The sequence below is a fragment of the Chiloscyllium plagiosum genome, unplaced genomic scaffold (assembly GCF_037043375.1).
Source record: "Chiloscyllium plagiosum isolate Xiang-an unplaced genomic scaffold, Cpla_swu_hap1 HiC_scaffold_4, whole genome shotgun sequence".
Taxonomy (NCBI): Eukaryota; Metazoa; Chordata; class Chondrichthyes; order Orectolobiformes; family Hemiscylliidae; genus Chiloscyllium; species Chiloscyllium plagiosum.
The window spans coordinates 143,149,448-143,172,984 of record NW_028270142.1 but is presented as its reverse complement, the minus strand read 5'-3'; the positions used below and the strand labels follow the sequence as shown (position 1 = coordinate 143,172,984).

General features: G+C 46.6%; 1 protein-coding gene across 2 annotated transcripts in view; it reads right to left on the bottom strand.

Annotated features, from left to right (window-relative positions):
• Positions 1-21,067, bottom strand: part of LOC122548822 (carbohydrate sulfotransferase 9-like) — a 124,089-nt gene extending 103,022 nt beyond the window's left edge. The window contains exon 1 of one of the 2 annotated variants that reach the window (XM_043687634.2): positions 20,892-21,067. The gene's annotated coding sequence lies outside the window, so the exon portion shown is untranslated. Of the gene's footprint in view, positions 1-7,076; positions 7,145-20,891 lie in introns of those variants that run through there. The other variant, XM_087986730.1, reaches the window with a different exon arrangement.
• Positions 21,068-23,537: the final 2,470 nt, after the last annotated feature.

The window sequence follows — 23,537 nt, the reverse complement described above, 5'->3', positions numbered from 1 at the left end:
CTTCAAACTGATGCTGGAAGCCTAGTGATGGGAGATAAGGAAATAGCTGGAGAACTTAATAAGTACTTTGCATCAGTCTTCACAGTGGAAGACATGAGTAATATCCCAACAATTAAAGGGAGTCAGGGGGCTGAGTTGAGTATGGTTGCCATTACAAAAGACAAAGTGCTAGAAAAGCTAAAAGGTCTTAAAATTGATAAATCTCCTGGCCCCGATGGGCTACATCCTAGAGTTCTGAGGGAGGTGGCTGAGGAAATAGCGGAGGCGTTGGTTGAGATCTTTCAAAAGTCACTGGAGTCAGGGAAAGTCCCGGATGATTGGAAGATCGCTGTTGTAACCCCCTTGTTCAAGAAAGGATCAAGGCAAAAGATGGAAAATTATAGGCCAATTAGCCTAACCTCGGTTGTTGGTAAAATTCTAGAATCCATCATTAAGGAAGAGGTTTCTAAATTCTTGGAAGAGCAGGGTCAGATTAGAACAAGTCAGCATGAATTTAGTAAGGGGAGGTCGTGCCTGACAAACCTGTTGCAGTTCTTTGAAGAGGTGACAAGTAGGTTAGATCGGGGAAACCCAGTGGATGTGGTCTACCTAGACTTCCAAAAGGCCTTTGATAAGGTGCCACACGGGAGGCTGCTGAGCAAGGTGAGGGCCCATGGTGTTCGAGGTGAGCTACTGGTATGGATTGAGGATTGGCTGTCTGACAGAAGGCAGAGAGTTGGGATAAAAGGTTCTTTTTCAGAATGGCAGCCGGCGTCAAGCGGTGACCCGCAGGGTTCAGTGTTGGGGCCACAGCTGTTCACCCTATATATTAATGATCTGAATGAAGGGACTGGGGGCATTCTAGCGAAGTTTGCTGATGATACAAAGTTAGGTGGACAGGCAGGTAGTACTGAGGAAGTGGGAGGCTGCAGAAGGATCTAGACAGTTTGGAGGAGTGGTCCAGGAAATGGCTGATGGAATTCAATGTGAGCAAATGAGAGGTCTTGCACTTTGGAAAAAAGAATAGAAGCATGGACTACTTTCTAAACGGTGAGAAAATTCATAAAGCCAAAGTACAAAGGGATCTGGGAGTGCTAGTTGAGGATTCTCTAAAGGTAAACATGCAGGTTGAGTCCGTGATTAAGAAAGCGAATGCAATGTTGTCAATTATCTCAAGAGGGTTGGAATATAAAAGCACTGTTGTGCTACTGAGACTTTATAAAGCTCTGGTTAGGCCCCATTTGGAGTACTGTGTCCAGTTTTGGTCCCCACACCTCAGGAAGGACATACTGGCACTGGAGCGTGTCCAGCGGAGATTCACATGGATGATCCCTGGAATGGTAGGTCTAACATATGAGGAACGGCTGAGGATCCTGGGATTGTATTCATTGGAGTTTAGAAGATTAAGGGGCGATCTAATAGAAACTTACAAGATAATACATGGCTTGGAGAGGGTGGACGCTAGGAAATTGTTTCCGTTAGGCGAGGAGACTAGGACCCATGGACACAGCCTTAGAATTAGAGGGGGTAAATTCAGAACAGAAATGCGGAGACATTTCTTCAGCCAGAGAGTGGTGGGCTTGTTGAATTCATTGCCGCAGAGTGCAGTGGAGGCCGGATGCTAAATGTCTTCAAGGCAGAAATTGATAAATTCTTGATGTCACAAGGAATTAAGGGCTACGGGGAGAATGCGGGTAAGTGGAGTTGAAATGCCCATCAGCCATGATTGAATGGCGGAGTGGACTCGATGGGCCGAATGGCCTTACTTCCGCTCCTATATCTTATGGTCTTACTATATCCTGGTGTTGTGTGATTTTATGCTTTTATTTGTTATATTCCACTGTTTCTGGAATGGGACTCAAAAGGGACACTCAATGATAACCCCCTGAACCACAGCTGACACATCCTATGGGATGTTTCTCACAGGTCTGGGGTCCTGTAGTTTAATAAGGCCAAACTGCACTGCTAGGTGGATGATGGGGGGGGGGGGGGGGGGGTGAGGATTAGCTGAAAAAATGTTGCTGGAAAAGCGCAGCAGGTCAGGCAGCATCCAAGGAGCAGGAGAATCAACGTTTCGGGCATGAGCCCTTCTTCAGGAAAGGGCTCATGCCCGAAACGTCGATTCTCCTGCTCCTTGGATGCTGCCTGACCTGCTGCGCTTTTCCAGCAACACATTTTCAGCTCTGATCTCCAGCATCTGCAGTCCTCACTTTCTCCATGGTGAGGAATAGGTTGGCGGAGGTTTAGAGTGGGGTGGGGGGGTGTGTGTGGGGGAGGTGGTGGAGGGTGGTGTGCATGAATTTCCAAAGGTTTGTTTGTGGCCTCCATTACAGAGGCTGCACTTCACTGGCGAGCAGCTTCTGTCAGTGGTTGGAAAGGGACACAATGGGTCCATTGTCGGCAGAAGAATGTAATCTTCCACTCAGACAGCCAGGCTCGGAGACAGAGAGAGAGAGAGCGAGAGAGAGAAAAACACACAAATCAAAAAGTAGAGCGTGGTTTCAATATCGGGAGTCTTGCTGAGGAAGGAGGTGGAGGTTGGGCGGGAGAGAAATTAAACAAAGCCGTGACTGTGTGTCGCCTCCGTTTGTAATACAAAACCTCCGCGAAAACGAAAGATCTGCCCAAGTCTTGTTTTTGTTCGAATGCACACTCCAGTCTGAGGTCAAACAAAAATGCACTTTAAATAAATCTGGCGACCAACTAATAGCATTTATCAGCAGGCAATGACAACATTTGTATAGAACCCTAATTTGTACATGAAGTACAGCAATTCAGTAGCGAGTTCGGATAGAAGATTCAACAGTGGGTCAAATGAACAATAGCTCAACGAGATGCTTTGCAGAAATTCACCAAAGATCTTCAGACAGCAGTTTCCAAACCCATGACCACTTCTATCCAGAAGCATACATGGGACCACCACCCCCTGCAAGTTCCCCTCCAAGCCCCTCACCATCCTGACTTGGAAATATTCATGGCCTTTGGAGGATGATGCCGAGGGCCAGCCATTGATTAGATTAGATTACTTACAGTGTGGAAACAGGCCCTTCGGCCCAACAAGTCCACACCGACACAGAACCCACCCAGACTCATTCCCCTACATTTACCCCTTCACCTAACACTACGGGCAATTTAGCATGGCCAATTCACCTAAGGTGCACACTTTTGGACTGTGGGAGGAAACCAGAGCACCCGGAGGAAACCCACGCAGACACGGGGAGAATGTGCAAACTTCACACATTGAACCCGGGTCTCTGGCGCTGTGAGGCAGCAGTGCTAACCACTGTGCTGGCCCTAATGAGAGACAGGTGGGGGTTACTGCTTGACCCTTGATGGAGTAATATTGGAAGAGAAGCCCATTGAAGGTGGTACTCTGGATACAATGAAATGGATACGAACAGAACCAGAGGAGTACAGTGCCCCCAGGCTGAAGCACAAAGGGGGTGGGAGGAGGAGGGTGGGGTCACTGTATGAATGAGGGGGAGGGAAGGTTTACACTCATAAAGGATGTCATATGAGACCATGGGAGTGTCCATATCTCTGAACTAGTAATCCAACAGTGGGGATGTGGGATCAAATCCCTTGACAAGCTAGAGGAACTTAAGATCAATTCACAAAACTGTAAACTCAGTCCTTCTTGTAGTACTGTCCCTACCCCTAAACGAGGAAGACTGGGTTTAAGCCCAGAGGTGTGTAATAACATCTCTGAACAGAATAATAGATGAAATTAAAAAAATTAAAACTGAGAAATAGTTCAACAGTGATCATTGAGCCATTGTCAACTGTCAGAAAAGCCCATCTGGTTCAATAATGTCTTCTAGGGAAGGAAATCTGCCTTCCTTACCTCGCCTGGCCTACATGTGACTCCAGACCCACAGCAATGTGGTTGGATCCTATTTCCCCAGCCTTGAATATACTTAATGCCCCAGTCTTGACAGCCCTCTGAGGTAAAGAATTCCACAGATTCACTCCCCTCTGAGAGAAGACATTCCTCCTCATCTCTGTCTTAAATGGGTGATCCCTTATCCTGTTATTATGCCTTTAGGTCTTAGACTCTCCCACAGGGGAGGAAAGGAAGAAAAGTGAAGTTGAGGATCATCAGATCAGCCGTGATCTCATTGAATGGTGGGACAGCCCTAATGGGCTGAATGGCCTACTTCCTGTGTCTTATAGCTTAATGGCAGGAGATATTTGTAGCTTTTACAGGCCTGAACAATTTAGAGATAATGAAAGAATTGCATGTGTAGGGACTGAGTGTAGTACAGTCTGAAGTGAACCCAGATTCACTGACAATGTTAACCACTCAGCACTCTCCCCTGATACTGTAGAAATTATGCCTTCCTGTTGCTTTGGTATTTCTGGTGAATTGTCCAGTGTTTTTCTTTCAACAACACTGAAGTTGGGTATGACCAAATGATGATGATCTACTCTTGACTTGACATGGCTATTGGACTCCTGCTTTTACTCTCGTTGTTAAGATGTTACAGGAAGCTTTGACAAAAGCCTATATTTAGTGCAGGGGAGCTAGATGGGCTGAATGGCTGATTCTTGTTTCTAGTCTGGTGAGAGATGATTTAAAACAAGAATCACTTCAGTTGATTTGTGTCTTTAACTAGAATGCAGCAAGGTTTTCTGTGTCTCTGGAGTCCTGTATAAAATGAATACAATACTGTTTGAAACGTAGAATTATAAACAAAAAGGAGCAGGAGAAGGCCATTCGTCCCTTCGAGTCTGCTCTGCCAATCAATACGATATGGCTGATCATCGTGCTCAATATCCCTAAACCCTCCCACCATTATGGGCGGCACAGTGGCTCAATGGTTAGCACTGTAGCCTCACAGCACCTAGGACCTGGGTTCAATGCTAGCCTGTCTATATGGAGTTTGCACATTCTCCCTGTGTCTGCGTGGGTTTCCTCCGGGTGCTCCGGTTTCCTCCCACAGTCCAAAGATGTGCAGGTTAGGTGAATTGGCCATGCTAAATTGCCCGTAGTGTTAGGTACATTAGTCAGAGGGAAATGGGTCTGGGTGGTAGTGAATTCCACAGGCTCCCCACTCTCTGGGTGAAGACATTTCTCCTCATCTCAACCCTAAATGGTTTACCTCACATCCTTAAATTATGACGTCTGGTTCCGAACACCTCCAACCCACCATCGGGAACATCCGTCCTGCAGGTGTCGGGGGGGAGGTGAGAATTGTCTGTTTAATGTCTCATTTGAGAGATGATGGGCTGCACACCATGCATCATTCCCTCAGTGACGTACACAGCAGAGACACAGCTCTGAGAGTGGGCTGACACTACATCACTATTGAGGCCCAGGCGAGGACAGCTCCACTTATAGAGTTATGAAACTTTTAATCCATCTGACACTTTTTCCACAGTCTTGAACTGCCCCAGCCTGTCTGGAATTCCGATGCAAGCCAAGACAGTATGTGAAATGCCATGGGCCCAAATTCCAAACTGCATGCAGGACTTATGTTTTGCATTCATTCACGGGACGTGAACATTGCCAACACGGTCAGCATGTGTTACCTGCCCCTAATTGCCCTTGAACCGAGAGCCTTGCTTCGCCACTTCAGAGGTTACAAGTCAATCCGAGTGCTGTGGGTCTGAAGTCACATGTAGGCCAGACTGGGTATGTACAGCAGATTTCCCTCCCTAAAGGGCATCATATATTAAACAAGGCAGGAACAGGAGTAGATCCCTTGAGCGTGCTCAGTAGGATCATGGCTGATTGGAATATTCCACATTCCCAGCCACTCCATTTAGTCACAGAGTCATAGAGACGTACAGCATGGAATCAGAGCTTTGGACCAACCCGTCCATGCTGACCGGATATCCCAACCTTATCTAGTCCCATTTGCAAGGACCCGGCCCATTTCCCACTCAATCCTTCCTATTCAATTACCCATCCTGATGCCTTTGAAATGTTGCAACTGTACTAGCCTCCAGCTTACTTAATAAAAAAACTATCACTCTCTGACAAAAAGAAATTCAAGGATTCTGCTTCTACCACCTTCGGAGGAAATTACTCAGCGAGAAAATTATTCTCCTTATCAATAGATAGCCCCTGATTTTCAAACAGTGATAGCTAGATTCTCTCACAAGACGAAATATCATCGGTACATCCACCCTGTCAGATCTCCTCAGGATCTTATATATTTCAGTGGGTCATGAAAAAGTTAAAGCAAAGAAAATCATAGCAGGAGTAGGCCATTCAGCACATCCAGCCTGCTCTGTCATTCAGTATGATCATTTGCTCTCTCAATGCCAAATTCCTGCTTATGCACCATTCCCCTCAATGTCTTTAAAATCTAAAAAAATTACCCATCCTTTCCCTGAATATTACTCAGTGACTTGGCCTCCCCAGCCTACTGTGGTAGAGAATCCCACACGTTCCCTCCCCCCTCAATGAAGAAATGTTTTCCCCTCTCAATCCTCAATGGTCTATCCCGTATCCTGAGACTGTGTCCCCTGGGTCTAGACTTCCCTGCCCAGGGGGGATCACCCTCCGTTGTATCTAGTCTGTCCAGCCCTGTTAGAATTTTAAACGTTTCAATCCAATCCCCCTCTCATCCTTCTATACTCTAGCAAATACAGGGCCCCGTCAAACCACCCACTCCTCAAGGGACAGCTCTGCCATCCCAGGATCAGCCGAGTGACCCTCCGCTGTACTCCCTCTGTGGGAAGTGTATCCTTCCTCAGGTAGGGAGACCAAAACTGTACACACTATTCCAGGTGTGGTCTCACTAAGGTCATGTATAACTGCACTAAGACATTCCTATGTCTGATTTCAAATCCTCTTGCAACAAAGACCATTAAACCATATGCTGATAGGTCCAGAAAGGTTGATCACAACAATCGATGACAGCTTCATGATTACTATCACTGAGATGAGTTTTTGATTCCGGATTAAATAATCTGCTACGGTGGGAATTAGCTCTGGGTTCAAAGCAAAGTGACGTTATCTCTAAGCCACCATCTCTCCTTAGACATGCCTAGTCAAAGTGCCATAGAGCCATTGAGCATAGAAACAGACCCTTCAGTCCAACACGTCCACACCAACCATGTTCCTAAACTAAACTAGTCCCACCTACCTGTATTTGGCACATGTCCTTCCAAATCTTTCCGGTTTATGCACTTAGCCAAATGTCTTTTAAAGATTGTAACTGTCCCCACATCCACTACTTCCCCAGGTAGCTCATTCCACACTCGAAGCACTCTGTTAAAAAAAATTGCCTCTTAGTTCCGTTTTAAGTAATTCTCCTCTCGCCTTAAAAATATATCCCCTTGGTTTGAACTCCCCCACCCCGGGGAAAGGACCCTTGACATTCACCTTATCCACGTCCCTCATGGTTTTACAGACCTGTATAACGTCAACCTCTTACATTCCGGTGAAAAAATTCCCAGCCTTTTCAGTCTATTTCTTCACAGTTTCAGGTTGTTTAAGAACAAAATCATGAGGCAAAATGAGGTCATATGATCTCCAAAGGTTTAGGTTCATCTGACCGCGAGGCTGCCACATTTTTTGGGACCAACTTTGGAAAAGAATCGGAAGATGGACATTGGCTGCTAGGAATACCCAGTCTTGTAATTCAGACAATCTGTGAAGCACAGAAATCCAAGTCATTGATTAATGTGACAAATGTCAAGGGTCACTGTGGAATCCCTGGCCTTTATTCCGTCGCTGTTTGTGGGAGGTTACTGAGCGGTCCCCTTGACTAAATTATCACTGTGGCTCAGCCTGGAAAAATACTTGACACACAGACGGGTAATGATCCTGGGACTCACTGTCCATGTGGAAGAGAAGCTCATGGATGATATCAAAGGGAATTGGGTGGATACATCAAGTCACATAAGCATACAGACAGAGAGGCCCTTCGGTCCATCGAGTCACACTTGCCAGGAGATACGCTGCTGTCTTGCACTAATCCCACTTCCCAACATAAGCTCGAATTTTATGACATTTCAAGTGCTCATCCAAATACTTTGTAAAGGTGGTGAGGTTTCCTACCTCAACTGCTCCCCCCCCCCCACCCCCCTCCGGAAGACCATTCCAGACTCTCACAGCCCTCTGAGTGATAAATCATTTGCTCAAATCTCCCTGCTTTTTACCTTGCAGCAGTGCCTCTTCGTTCTAGACCCTTCCACTCAGGGGAACAGCTGTTTCCCACCCACCCTGCCAGTGCCCCTCTTAGTCTTACACCCCTCTATCAAGTTCCCCCACCAACCTCCTCTGCTCCAAAGAAAACAGCCCAAGCTTATCCAGCCTCTCTCCATCGCTGAGACCATTCTCATCCATTATTCCCTGGTGACTGATTTCGACCAGGAGAGGGTGAGGACTGCAGATGCTGGAGATCAGGGTCGAGAGTGTGTTACTGGAAAAGCACAGCTGGTCAGGCAGCATCCGAGGAGCAGGAGAATCGACATTTCGGGCAAAAGAAATGATTTCTGTCAGCCTCTGTCTGAAAACCAGACAGCTTTGTGCACTTTTAAGATCTTACTTTGCGACAATACCCGGAATTGCAGGGAGTGATTTGCAATGTGCTGTCTCAGTGAGGGGCGACACCATTAGGAAAGGGCGATAGGTTTTAGTCTGGTCTGTAACAACCTCCCCCCCGCCCCACCCCAACCCCAAAACATCCAACAACCAAGAATCAAAACGCGCGCTTAGATGCAAGTCACACTTTGGAAAACACCCTGCAAATTAAGTCGGGAGGCAAACTGTTCCTTATGCAGCCCTTACAGATGGGCGGCACGGTGGCACAGTGGTTAGCATTGCTGCCTCACAGCGCCAGAGACCTGGGTTCAATTCCCACCTCAGGCAACTGCCTGTGTGGAGTTTGCACATTCTCCCCGTGTCTGCGTGGGTTTCCTCCGGGTGCTCCGTTTTCCTCCCACAGTCCAAAAATGTGCAGGTCAGGTGAATTGGCCATGCTAAATTGCCCGCAGGGTTAGATGTGGGGGAATGTATCTGGGTGGGTTGCTCTTCGGAGAGTCGGTGTGGGTTTTGTTGGGCCGAAGGGCCTGTTTCCACACTGTAAGTAATCTAAAAAAACAAATCAGGAAAACATAAAGACCCATCTCTGGAATGGGGATAGAGTAAAAGATAATGTGTAAACAAAGCAATGTCAGCTGGACAGCTTCAATTCAGGAAAACTGACCATGATTAAAGCAGGGTAACCGAGGAGAACACTGATAAAAGGAACAGCCAACAGTCTTAAAGGAAACATATAAATTGGCCATAAGTGCACTGGACAGTGCCCAGTCATTGTTCTCAACAACAGATGCTTGACCGAGGATTGAAATGTCAGCTACATTTTCCCACCCCAGGGCTATTTTTCTTCCCAAAGAAAGAAGCAGATACGATAATTTCATCTTAAGTTCTTTACACAAGCCCAGAATGAAGCTAGATTACTTTCAAATGCGTTGCCTGACTGGAAGGTGGAAGCAGCTTTCACAACAGTTTCCGACAGGGAATTGGATCAACGCTTGAAGACAGAACAATTTGCAAGGCGACAGGGAACGTGCGGGGAAGTGGGATTAATTGGATGGCGTATTCAAACAGACACACTGGGCAAATGGCTGTTCTCAAAATCGCTGGAGATTGAGTGCCACTGTTCTTGGGTTGTCATGAATGGGAAATAGATTTAATCAAACTATCTAAAACCCACAATTTACCTGATTGCGAACCCAAGGGAAAAGAAAACTCTCACCAGGGTTCTGACTATCACCTGATGAAGGAGCATCGCTCCAAAAGCTAGTGCTTCCAATTAAACCTGTTGGACTATAACCTGGTGTTGTGTGATGTTTAACTTTGTACACCTCAGTCCAACACCAGCATCTCCAAATCATGACTGATCTATCCATTGATCAGCTCCTCCTACCTGCATTATCCCCACCACCCTTAATTCCCCTATAGAACACAGAACAATACAGCGCAGAACAGGCCCTTCGGCCCTCGATGTTGCGCCGACCTGTGAACTATTCACAGCTCGTCCCCCTACACTAACCCAAAATCATCCATGTGCTCATCCAAGGATTGTTTAAATCTCCCTAATGTGGCTGAATTAACTACATTGGCAGGTAGGGCATTCCACACCCTTACCACTCTCTGCATAAAGAACCTGCCTCTGTCTTAAATCTATCACCCCTCAATTTGTAGTTATGCCCTCTCGTACAAGCTGACATCATCATCCTCAGAAAAAGTCATTCACCGTCTACCCTATCTAATCCTCTGATCATCTTGTATGTCTCTATCAAATCCCCCCTTAGCCTTCTTCTTTCCAATGAGAACAGACACAACTCTCTCAGCCTTTCCTCATAAGACCTTCCCTCCAGACCAGGCAACATCCCGGTAAATTTCCTCTGCACCTTTTCCAATGCTTCCACATCCTTCCTGTAATGGGGCGACCAGAACTGTACACAATATAACCATGCATATAACTATCCAACTGTGTCTTGAATATATTTAATGAAGCTGCCTCTACTCCTTCCTTGGGCAGAGAATTCCATAGATTCAGTAATCTCTGGGAAAAGCAGTTCCTCCTCATCGCTGTCCTAAGTCCACTCCCCTAATCTTGAGGCAATGCCCCCTCGTCCTAGTCTGACCCACCAGCGGAAACATTTTGCCTGCCTCCATCTTATCTATCCCTTTCATAATTTTATATGTTTCTATAAGATCTCCTCTCATTCTTCTGAATTCTGTCCCAAGTGGCTCAACCTCTCCTCATAGAGTAACCCACCTCACCTCCGGAATCAACCTGGTGAACCTCCTCTGCACCACCTCCAAAACCAGTGTACCCTTCCTCGGGTAAGCAGACCAGAACTGTGCACAATACTCCAGGTGCGGCCTCACCAACACCTTGTATAATTGCAGCAGAATGTCCTTGCTCTTAAATTCAATCCCTCCAGCAATGAAAGCCAATATTACGCTTGTCTTCCTGATTACCTGTTACACCTGCAAATCAACTTTTAACAATTCATGTATGAGCACTCCTAAGTCCCTCTGCACATCACCATGCTGCAAACTTTCATCATTTAAATAATACTCTGACCTACTATTTTTACTTCCAAACTGGATAACCTCACATTTATCAACATTGTACTCCATCCACCAGACCCTTGCCCACTCACTCACTCAACCTATCTAAACGTCTCTGCAGACCCTCCACACCCTCTGCACAATTTGCCTTTCCACTAAATTTAGTGTCATCAGTAAACATGGATACATTACACTGGGTCTCCTCTTCAAAATAATTTATACATATCATGAACAGTTTCGGGCCTAACACCGACCCCTGCGGCACCCCACTCACCACTGATCTCCAACCAGAGAAACACCTATTTATCCCAACTATCTGCCTTCTATTGGTTGACCAGTCCTCTATCCACACTAGTATATTCCCCACAACTCCATGCATTCTTATCTTACGGATGAGTCTTTTATGCGGCACCATATTGTACACCTTCTGGAAATCCAAGTATACAACATCCACCTGTTCCCCTCCATCCACCACGCTTGTTACATCCTCAAAGAACTCCAGTAGGTTTGTCAAACATGACCTTCACTTCCTGAATCCAGGCTGAGTCTGCCTGATGGAACCCTTTCCATCCAGATGTCTCACTATTTCTTCTTTAATGATAGCCTCCAGCATTTTCCTGACTACAGCTGTTAAGCTAACTGGGCCTATAGTTACCTGCCTTTTACCTGCATCTTTTTTTTAAACCAGCAGCATGACATTCACTGTCTTCCAATCTGTCAGGACCCGCCCGGAGTTTAGTGAATTTTGGTAAATTAACACTAACGCATCTGCTATAACTTCCACCATTTCTTTCAGCACCCTGGGATGCAGTCCATCAGGGCCAGGGGACTTATCTACCTTTAGACCCTCACGTTTGCTCAACACTACTCCTTTAGTGATAACAATTGAATTGAGGTCCTCACCTCCCATCGTATCCTTAACATCATTCTTTGGCACGTTAGACACATCGTCCACTATGAAGACTGACACAAAATAGTTATTCAAGGCCTCAGCTTGTTTCTGCATTATCCAATATTAATTCCCCTCTCTCGTCCTGCAAGGGACCTACATCCACTTTTGCCACCCTTTTCCATTTTACTTATAAAAACATGAGCCACTAACTTATACAGAGAAACCTCGATTATCCGGCATTTGATTATTTGAATATCAGAATATCCGGTAAGATCGCAAAGTCCCAATGCTCGGCTAAACTATGTTATCCGACATTCCATTATCCAGAATTTGATTAACCAAATGAAACACTCCCTGCTGGTGTCCTTCGGATAATCGAGGTTCCTCTCAATTTCTCTATTTTGCTTCAAAGGAAATGGAATATAAAACAAGGGAGGCTTGTTAAAACTATACAAGAGATTAATCAGACCCCAGCTGGAATACTGTGAACAGTTTTGACTCCTGTATCGAAGGAAAAATAGACTGACATTGGAGGCAGTCGAGAGAAAGTTCACTCAGCTGATGCCGAGTATGGAGGGACTGGTTTATGAGGAGAGGTTGAGTAGGTTGGGTCTGTACTCACTGGAGTTTAAAAGAATAAGATGTGCCATTATTGACACATACAAAAGATTCTTCAGGGACCTGTCAGGGGAAATGTTGGTTCCCCTTGTGAGCCAGTCTCGGACCAAAGGGAATAATCCCAGAATAAGGAGTCACACGTTGAAGACGGAAATGAGGAGGAATTTTCTTCTCTCACAGTGGAGTGAATCTGTGGAATTCCTTACCGCAGAATGCTGTCGAGGCTGGGATATTCATAGATAGAATCATGGAATCCCTGCAGTGTGGAAACAGGCCATTTGGCCCAAGTCCACACTGACCCTCCGAAGAGTAATCCACCCAGACCCATTCCCATGCCTCATTACTTTCCATTTACCCCTGACAAATGAACCTAAGCTACATATCCATGAACACTACAGGCAATTTAGCATGGCCAATTTACCTAAACTGTACATCTTTGGATTAATTAAATTCAAGGCTGAGACAGACAGGTTTTTAATCAGGAAGGGGAATCGAGGGTGATGGGGAAGAGGCAGGAGACTGGGGGGGCGGGTAAGGTTTATCAGATCAGCCATGATCTCATTGAATGGTGGAGTTGACTCAATGGGCTGAATGGCCTGCTTCTGCCCGTATTGTAATTTAAACTCAACACCTTTTTTATAAGAAAAGAAAATCCCATACACATACAAACAGAGCACAAAGAACTGGATAAAACAAAAATATTCCAGCGGGGGAAGGAATAAGAAAGTCAGTGAAGCTCAGTTCTGGCACCAGTCTGGGTGACAATGTTCTCAAAGAACAAAGAACAAAGGAAATTTACAGCCCAGGAACAGGCCCTTCAGCCCTCTAAGCCTGAGCCGATCCAAATGTACTGTCTAAACCTGTCGCCCAATTCCTAAACATCTGTATCCCTCTGCTCCCCACCTATTCATGCATCTGTTCAGACGCATCTTAAATGAATCTATCTTGCCTGCCTCTTCCACCTCTGCTGGCAACGCGTTCCAGGCACCCACCACCCTCTGTGTGAAGTACTTGCTGTGTGTATCCCCCTTAAACTTTCCACCTCTCACCTTGAAAGCGTGACCTCTCATTATTGAATCCTTCACCCTGGGAAAAAGCTTGTCTCTATCCACCCTGTCCATACCCTTCATGATTTTGTAAACCTCAATCAGGTCCCCCCTCAATCTCCTTTTTTCTAATGAAAATAAACCTAACCTACTCAACCTCTCTTCATAGCTAGCACCTTCCATACCAGGCAACATCCTCGTAAACCTTCTCTGCACCCTCTCCAAAGCATCCACATCCTTTTGGTAATGTGGCAACCAGAACTGTACACAGTTTTCCAAATGCGGCCAGCAGAGGTGGAACGCGTTGCCAGCAGAGGTGGAAGAGGCAGGCAAGATAGATTCATTTAAGATGCGTCTGAACAGATGCATGAATAGGTGGGGAGCAGAGGGATACAGATGTTTAGGAATTGGGCGACAGGTTTAGACATTACATTTGGATCGGCTCAGGCTTAGAGGGCTGAAGGGCCTGTTCCTGGGCTGTAAATTTCCTTTGTTCTTTGTTCTTTGAGAAAAATGTCTTGTACAATTTTAACATGACCTGCCAGCCCTTATACTCAATACCCCCTTCCCTCCAGTTCCCTTCTTCCAATGTGTTAATGAGCAACACATGAGATTGTGGACACACCTAATCTCAATCTTTCATTTACTAGGCCCTCTCAGTATCCCGAAAAGGTGATTTATGTTCCCTTTCAAAGTAGCTGGAATACCCAGCTGCTTGAAATCTCTCTTACTTTTCCATTCAAGTACATAGGGAGAGAGAGAGAGAAAGAACAGAAGAGAGATGTGTTCTCTTCAGAGACTGAATGGTTCGGCAATGTTGTGAAAAAGTGTCATTGGACACAAACTATTAAAAATCTCTACAGTATGGAGTAGGCCATTCAGCCCATACCAACCCTCCAACAAGCATCCCACTCAAACCCACCCCATCCCTGTAACCCATATTTCTGTGCCTAATTCACATAATCTGCACATCCATGGACACTATGGAACAACTTCCCATGGCCAATCTACCCTAACCTGCACATCTTCAGACTGTGGGCGGAAACCAGAGCACTTGGAGGAAATTCACACAGACACAGAGAGAACGTGCAAACTCCACACAGACAATTGCCTGAGGCTGGAATCGAACACATGTCCCTGGTGCTGTGCGGCAGCAGTGCTAACCACTGAGCCACCATTAACTTTACTTTCTCTCCACAGATGTGCTGTTAGGCCTTCTGAATTCTGCTATTCGTTCTTTAATTTATAGTACTGTAGTCACTGGCCCAGGAACCAATCAAGAAACTGTTATTGTGCCGAGTATTCCAAACTGATCAAAAGAATGCAAGTCTGCCTTGGACACCCACTTATGGAGGATACAACAGACATTCAATTCAGCAAATTTATTTTTTCTTCAAATATCTTCTTCCTCAAGCCTCAAGCTTTTCCCCATTTTTTTAGTCCACAGTGCAGAACTATAAACATAGGAACATCGGGATTAGGAGTCAGAGTCAGCCCATTGATCCCACTCCGCCATTTAACATGGTCACGGCTAATCTTATCCTGGTTTCAGATCTCCTATCCTACCTGCTCCCTATAGCCCGTTATTCCTTTTTTCATCCGAAACAAATTGATTGCTTTCTTGAATCTGGTGATGGATTCTGCCTCCACTGCTCTCTGGGGCAGAGAGTTCCACAGATTCACCACCCTCTGACAGGAGAAGTTTCTCCTCATCTCAGTTCTGAACCTACCTCCTCTCACTCCATACAGTCGGTTCTTCTATAATGCGATTGTTGTGTTCTTGTGCAACCCTGTGCTATAGAAACTTTGCACTTTAGAAACAGTGTTAAGGTGTTGGTGATGTAATCGCGTTACAGCCAACACATGTTTTAAAAATGCGCGCTTTAGAAACAGTGTCCCCAACTCGTCAATCACATTACAGTGCATTCGTGTTTATGAAATATATAAACAGAATGACCTGTATCTCTACCCTCTTGTTTGACACTGTCCTTCATCCACCTTATCAATCCTCTTTAGCATTTTATGAACCTCAGTCAGATCCATAAAAGTGGTCTTTACACCTCAGTTTGCACTGTGTCAATTTACAATTTTGTAACAAGATCAGAAATAGCAAGACATTGGCAACAATAGTTTTATTGCTTAGCCTAAATTGCCTTGAGAAAGTGCTGTTGAGAGCCACTCTCTTGAACCACGGTGGTGGGATTTGCAGCCTAATGACCTGGCATCACACTGCCACTAAAACTAATTGACCACATAAGCCCCCAAACCACACCCCACCCCACCGCATCCACCCATCAACACCACCACCACCTGTTTGTGAGGTGGGCAGTGATGTAGCAGCAGTGTTGTCTCAGTAAGAATGCCCACTTGGGCTGGTTACTATATGGGTTAGAGGAATGTGTAGGTCAGGGAGGGACATAGACTGGAGGACATGACAAAGACTGGGAGGAGGGCAGGACATGGTGAGATTTGAAATCGAGGATAAATATAACACGCAGGATAATACCGAACCACAGAATTGTTATAGTGTGGAAGGAGGCCAGTCTGTCCATTGTGCCTACACCGGTTCTATCCCTTGGGGCCAATCTCCTGCCTTTTCCCCATATCCCTGCTCACCATTTCTATCCAAATAATAAAACAATGTCCCTCCTGAATGCCTCAGTGGAACCTGCCTCCATAATATTTCCAGGCAGTGCATTCCATGCCCTGACTGCTCACTTTATTCTCACTACACCATTGTTTCATTTACTTCTCATTTGAAATCTATGCTCTGTCGTTCTTGTTCCTTTAACAAGCAGGATCAGCTTGTCTCTACCTACTCCATGCAGCCCACTCATGATTTTGAAAACCTCTATCAGATATCCTCTCAGACTTCCTCTCTTCCCAGCTTCCCAATCTACCCTCACTCCTGGGGCCCAGACTCTTTCACCATAATTCTGTAAATCGCTGTACACTCAGACATTCCGGACACTGACCACACTCCATGGAAAAAAAGCTTTCTCCCCCCCATCGCCGTTGCTACCTACGAAACTGATAGTTGTCGAACGAAAGTGGTAGTTGTCGGAGAGATTTTGATAGGATCTTACAGGTCCAGGTTTTTAAGAAAATGTGGTAAGGCTGTTCACTAACAGCTTGCAGCAGGAAATGTCACAGGACAAGAAAAACAAAGCTCTCTGCAAGACCAACTCCCCACTCCCTCCTCCAAGGCCCTGCCAATGAACACCATAAAACATAGGAGCAGGAGGAGGCCCTTCAGCCCGTTGTTATGCTGTCAAATAATTATTTAATTCTCTTTCAAAAACTCCAATGGATTCTACCTTCATCATGCTCTCAGGCATTGCATTCCAAATACTTACCAGGCTCTGTGTAAAATAAGCTTTCTCCTCATAGTGCTGTTGTTACATATGAAATCGATTCAAGTGGAATCTGTCACTGGAATTTTGATAGAACCTTACAGGGTCGAGTTTAAAAAGTGGGTTAATGCCGTTCATTAAAGTTTTGCAATGGGGAATATCAAGTGAATATGTGAAGCATTCAAATCTATTTTCATCAACAGTACACTCTAGAATATATTAGTATCTGTCAACAAGATTTATTCTCTGCCCTAGAAATAAGAATCATTTCACAGGACAGCTAAAATTAAATTCTGCAGGAATGTGGCTGGTGAGATTTGGAGGTGAGGCTTCCAATCAATGCTGCCGACAGTGTCGTGACTGTTATATATTCCAGATCCCCATGGCTACAGACAGCAGAGTCTCCCAACAAACCTCCCCAACCCCCACCCCACCACTAACAGCGTGGACGATGGTGAAAATAGTGGCACAGTGGTTAGCACTGCTGCTTCACAGTGACAGGGACGAGTGTTCAGTTCCACCCTGGAGTGTCTGTCAGTTGTAGAGTTTGCATGTTCTCCCCAAGTCTTCCCCGGATGCCCCAGTTTCATCCAACAGTCCAGGTTTGGTGGATTGGCCGAAGGGAAATTGCCCCACGGTGTTTAGGGATGTGCAGACTGGGTGGATTAGCCATGGGGAATGCAGGGTGGGTCTGGGTGGAATGCCCTTTGGAGGGGTGGTGTGACCTCGATGGGCCGAATAGCCTGCTTCCATACTGTAGGGATTCTATGGAATTCGCGAAAATCCCCATCAGTGAGTCCCTTCTGGATGTCGAGACTGAGAAGTCGCAGTTTCCAACTGAGTTCTGGATGTGTAGATGAGATTCCCTCTCGTGCAACACGATAAGTCTATTAATGGATTAGATTACTTACAGTGTGGAAACAGGCCCTTCGGCCCAACAAGTCCACACCGACCCGCCGAAGCGCAACTCACCCAGACCCATTCCCCTCTGCCCCTAACACTGCGGGCAATTTAGCATGGCCAATTCACCTGACCTGCACATCTTTGGAGTGTGGGAGGAAACCGGAGCACCCGGAGGAAACCCACGCAGACACGGGGAGACTGTGCAAACTCCACACAGTCAGTTGCCTGAGGCGGGAATTGAACCCGGGTCTCTGGCGCTGTGAGGCAGCAGTGCTAACCACTGTGCCACCGTGCCATGGGGGTTATGGCTCTTATTAATAATCTCACTTCATTAGCATGTTCTCCCATCCACAGGATAGAAACCAGATGGTGACAATTCCTGACAGGAATATCCGAGTGGGTACCTGGTGCCTTGCTCCTCCAGGCTGCCACCTTGAGCAGCCACCATGAGGATCTGAGGGCACGCTCCATCGGCAGTGACACCACACACTTTGTACATTGGCATCAGACAGGTGCCAACCTCACCGCACCTTCGTGGTAAATCTTTGGCCCATTTGCAGTATGGTTCCTCACTGCCATGCTGCCTTTGGGATTGCAGATTGCTGTGAGGACACTCGGATGGGCACACAGCTCACCATTCAGACCAGGCTCCACCCCAGGGCTACTTGCCCTGTTGGCACTCAGTCACTTAGACTCTGCCTGAATACCCACAGTGCCCCTGCCCTGGTTTGTCTCTTCACACTCTGGCCAGCTCACCAGAGTTAACTGTCTCCACTTCCCTGAAATGTCAACTTCCCTGCTCCTCGGATGCTCCCTGACCTGCTGTGCTTTTCCAGCAACACACTCTAAACTCTGTCTCCACTTCTGCCTTGCCTTGCCACCTAGGGAAAACATAGGCAGCTTTGGGGAGGCGATAGTCTAATGGTATTAATCCAGAGACCCAGGCAATGGTTTTGGGACCTGAGTTCACATCCTACCATGATAGAGAGTACAATTTGAATTCAACAAAACAAAAAGAAATCTGGAATTAAGACCGAATGATGATCATGAAATTATTGTCAATTGTCAGGAGAAACCCACTGAGTTCACTAATGTCCTTTAGAGAAGGAAACTGCCATCCTGGTCAGCTTGGGCTGACAAGCAACAAGTAACATTCACGCCACACCATTGACCATCTCCAATAAGAGATGGTCCAACCATCGTCTTTGACATTCAATGGTGCTGCCATCACTGAATCTCCCACTATCAACATCCTGGGGGTTATCATTGACCAGAAACTCAGTTGAACTTGTCACATAAACAGTGTCTCCAAGAGCATGTCAGAGGCTAGGGATACTGCAATGAGTAACTCACCTCCTGACTCCCCAAAGCCTGTCCACCATCTACAAAGCACAAGTCAGGAGTGTGATGGAATACTCCCCACTTGCCTGGGATGGGGGCAGCTCCAACATCACTCAAGAAATTTGTCACCCTCCAGGACAAAGCAGCCCACTTGATTGGCCCCATATCCACAAACACCCACTCCCTCCACCACTGACACTCAGTGGCAGCAAGGTGTACTACCTACAAGATGCACTGCAGAAATTCACCAAAGATCCTCAGGCAGCACCTTCCAAACTCACAACCACTTCCACCTAGGAGGTCCAGGGCAGCAGGTACATGGGAACACCACCCCCTGCAAGCCCCTCACCATCCTGACTTGGAAATATATCGCCGTTCCTTCAGTGTCGCTGGGTCAGAATCCTGGAATTCCCTCCCCAAGGGCATTGTGGGTCTACCTACAGCACATGGACTGCAGCGGTTCACCCCTACCTTCTCAAGGGGCAACTAGGGAAGGGCAGTAAATGCTGGGCCCAGCCAGCAACACTCAGGGGCAGGGATTGGAAGGAGCTGAAGTATACAGAATATTTACAGCTGGTAGTTTGGGTGTGGGGGGGAGCGGGGTTTATAATGGAATTTCAGCAGGAAGGCTATCTGGACATCCAGGTGAGGTGTGAAATGATGTGAAGAAGGGTCATTGCTTCTCTCTCCACAGATACAGCCAGACCTGCTGAGTTTCTCCACTTTTGCTGTAGGGGTAGCACAGTGATTAATACTATTGCCTCACAGCACCAGGTACCTGGGTTCGATTCCAACCTCGGGCGACTGTCTGTGGAGTTTGCACATTCGCCCCGTGTCTGCGTGGGTTTCCTCCGGGTGCTCTGATTTCCTCCCACAGTCCAAAGATGTGCAAGTTTGGTTGGATTGGCCATGTTAAATTGCCCTGTAGTGTGCAGGCTAGGTGGATTAACCATGGGAAATGCACAATTACGGGGATGATTTGGGGTGGGTCTGGTTGGGATACTGTTCACAGAGTCATACAGCACTGAAACGGACCCTCCGGTCCAGCCAGTCTATGCCGAACATAATCCCAAACGAAACCAGCCCCACCTGCCTGCTCCTGGCCTATATCCCTCCAAACCTTTTCCTATCCATCCAAATGCCTTTTAAATGGTGTAGTTGAGCCCGTATTCACCACTTCCTCAGGAGGTTCATTCTACATGTGAACCACTCTCTCTGTAAAGAAATTGTCAAAGGTATGGATTCGATGGGCCGAATGGCCTGGCCCCACAGTGTAGAGTGTTTATTCTATCCCCGGTGCCTGTGATTCGTGGTTTTATATTATTGGGGTGTGTAATGGCTGGTTGGCTCGCACACCCACTCCCCCAGTAGTTGAAGACTCCCTGATTGCTTGAAGTCAGGAGGTGGGGGGGCTAGGGGCTGACTTGGGCACACTCCTGACAGCACTGCCTCTCGGAGAATGGCTGCAGTTATTTCCGCAGCTGTAGGAGCGGCTGGCTTTGATGACTGAGTGGTTGCTCAGTGGAAGCAGGGCTGCAGCGTGATGGTGGGCAATGGGCTGTGTCAATTATTAGCTGCCGGAAGCTAGAGGGAGGGTTGGTGGAGGGGTGGGGGAGATTGGTGGGATTACGTATTGGAAGGCCCTGTGTGCACATAGCGAACGGGTCAACGAGAGGTCAGCCCCAACACATCAATCAGCGAACATTTCCACTTACCCAGCGAGGATCTCAAAGCTGCTGTAGCGCACCGACTGAAAAGTGTAAGGTCAGACAGCTCTCGTACACTCCCACACGTGAGGGTTACCTTCTCTGTCTGGTCTACAACACACACTGACACCTCCTGGAGCACCAGCCAGAGAGCCCTGTCTCTCACTGCTTGCTCTCTGAATACATTCACTTATCCCCTGCAGCTGAAGGCTTTGAATAGATCAAATCCGATGGACTGGAAGGTGGTGGGGGGAGGAGGTGGACTGTATATGCACAGATTTTTAAAAGAATCTGCTATGGGATTTTGTTCAAGCCCCGCTCTCAGCCCCGCTCGCCTCCCCACAGTCCAAGAATTCTGCAGCAATTTTCAATGAAAACATAAAGCAGATGTCGGGGGATTTTGGTTAAATGGTGAAGCGTGAAGCAGCCTCTAACAGCATGTTCCATCTGTCATTGGGTAGTTAGATATATGAGACAGGAAGGTTCACGTCAGGAATAACACCCTATCAGTGATTAACAGTACCAAAGTAAATCTGGAATGCAAAGGAAACGTGCCAGCCCATTTTAGAAACATCCAAACAATCAAAACTAGGAATAGGCCATTCAGCCCTTCAAATCTACTCTGCTATTCAATATGATAGAATCACAGATCCACAGCATAGAAAAAAGGCCCTTCGGCCCATCAAGACTGCTCCACCATTTAATTTGATAGAATCATAGAGGCATATAAATCTACAGCACAGAGATAGGCCCTTCGGCCCATCCAGTCTGTGCCAGTCAACAACTGCTACCTAATTATTTGAATCCCATTTCCCAGCATTTGGCATGGCAAATGCACATTTAAATCTTTCTTCAATGTGATGAGGGTTTCCCCCTCTCCCACCCTGACAGGCAGTGAGTTCGAATTTCCCACCACCCTCTGGGGGAAAATATATTTCCTCACCTTCCCTCTAAACCTCCTTCCCGTGATCTTAGATTTATATCTCCTGGAAATTGCTAACCCCATCCAAGCAGGCAGAGATGTTTCCCCATCTACGCCCCTTTTAACTTTATCCGTCTCAGTCATGTCCCCCTCAGTCCCCTCTGCTCTAAGGAAAACAACCCCGGTCTGTCCAATCTCTCTGCATCACTGAAACTCTCCAGCCCAGGCAACATGCTGGTAAAAGCTAAAATGCTGGAGATGACAGCGGATCGGGCAGCATCCATGGACAGAGAGCTAATGTTTTGGTCACGTATCCTGAACTATCAATGTTCTTTCTCCCCTAGCACTCCACCCCCAACTCCCTCCCTCACTATTGCATAAATGCTGCCCCCTCCACACTTCACGTCAGCTCTGATAAAGAGTCATGCAGACTCGAAACGTTAGCTTGCTCTCTCTCTGTGGATGCTGCCTGACCCGCTGTGATCGCCAGCATTTTATGTTTTGAGTTTCAAAACCTGTAGTAATTTACTCCTACATCCTGGTAAATCTCCTTCGGCACCCTCTCCCAGTGCTATCCCATCCCCCTCACAATGTGGATTCCTAAACTGCACACAGTACTCTCACTATGGCCTGACCAATGTTTTATACAGTTTCAGCTTCACCACCCTGCTCTTAAACTCCATTCCTCAGGTGATAAAGGCAAGTATCCCATATGCCTTCTTAACCACTTCATCTCCCTACCCTGCTATCTTAAGAGATCGGTGGACATACACACCAAGGTCTCTCTAATTCTCTGTGTTTCCTGGAGTCCTATTGCTCATCATGTATTCCCATGGCCTGGTTGTCCTGCCCAAGTGCATCACTCACATTATTCTGGACTGAATTCCATTTGACACCAATCAGCCCATCTCGTCCTGCAAGTTTATATCTTCCTGCCATCTAAGGCTGACATCCTATTTATCACGATACCAATTTTCACATCTTCCTTGAAGATACTGATCAACCTCCCTACGTTCGAGTCTAATTCATTTATATAAACTGCAAACAGCAAAGGGCCCAATACTGACCCCTGTGGGACCCCACTGGACACAGACATCCACTCGGAAAAACATGTCTCAATCATCACTGTCTGCTTCCTGCTGCTCAGCCAATTATGAATCTAATTTGCCAATATTTCTTGGATCCCATTGGCTCTAACCTTTGACATCAGTCTTCCAGGCAGGACATAATCAAAAGCCTTGCTGAAGTCCAAGTGACTAGGTCTAATGTATTGTACTCATCGACAAACCAAACCTCCTCTTTGAAAAATTCAATCAAGTTGGTCAAACATGACCTCCCCTCAGCAAGTTGGTCAGACATGGCCTCCCCTCAGCAGGTTGGTCAGGCATGGCCTCCCCTCAACAAGATGGTCAAAAATGACCTCCCCTCAACAAGATGGTCAGACATGGCCTCCCCTCAACGGGTTGGTCAGACATGACCTCCCCTCAACAAGTTGATCAGACATGACCTCCCCTCAACAAGATGGTCAGACATGACCTCCCCTTAACAAGATGATGTTGCCTGTTTTTGATTAGTCCCTGCCTCTTCAAATGCATTATGGCTGACTGTCTAACTGAGTCCCCTGTTCCCACTTTCTCCTCAGACCCTTTGATCCCTTTAGCCCTAAGAACAATATCTAACTCTTCTTGAAAGCATTCAACAGTTTGGCCTCAACCACTTTCTGTGGTAGAGAA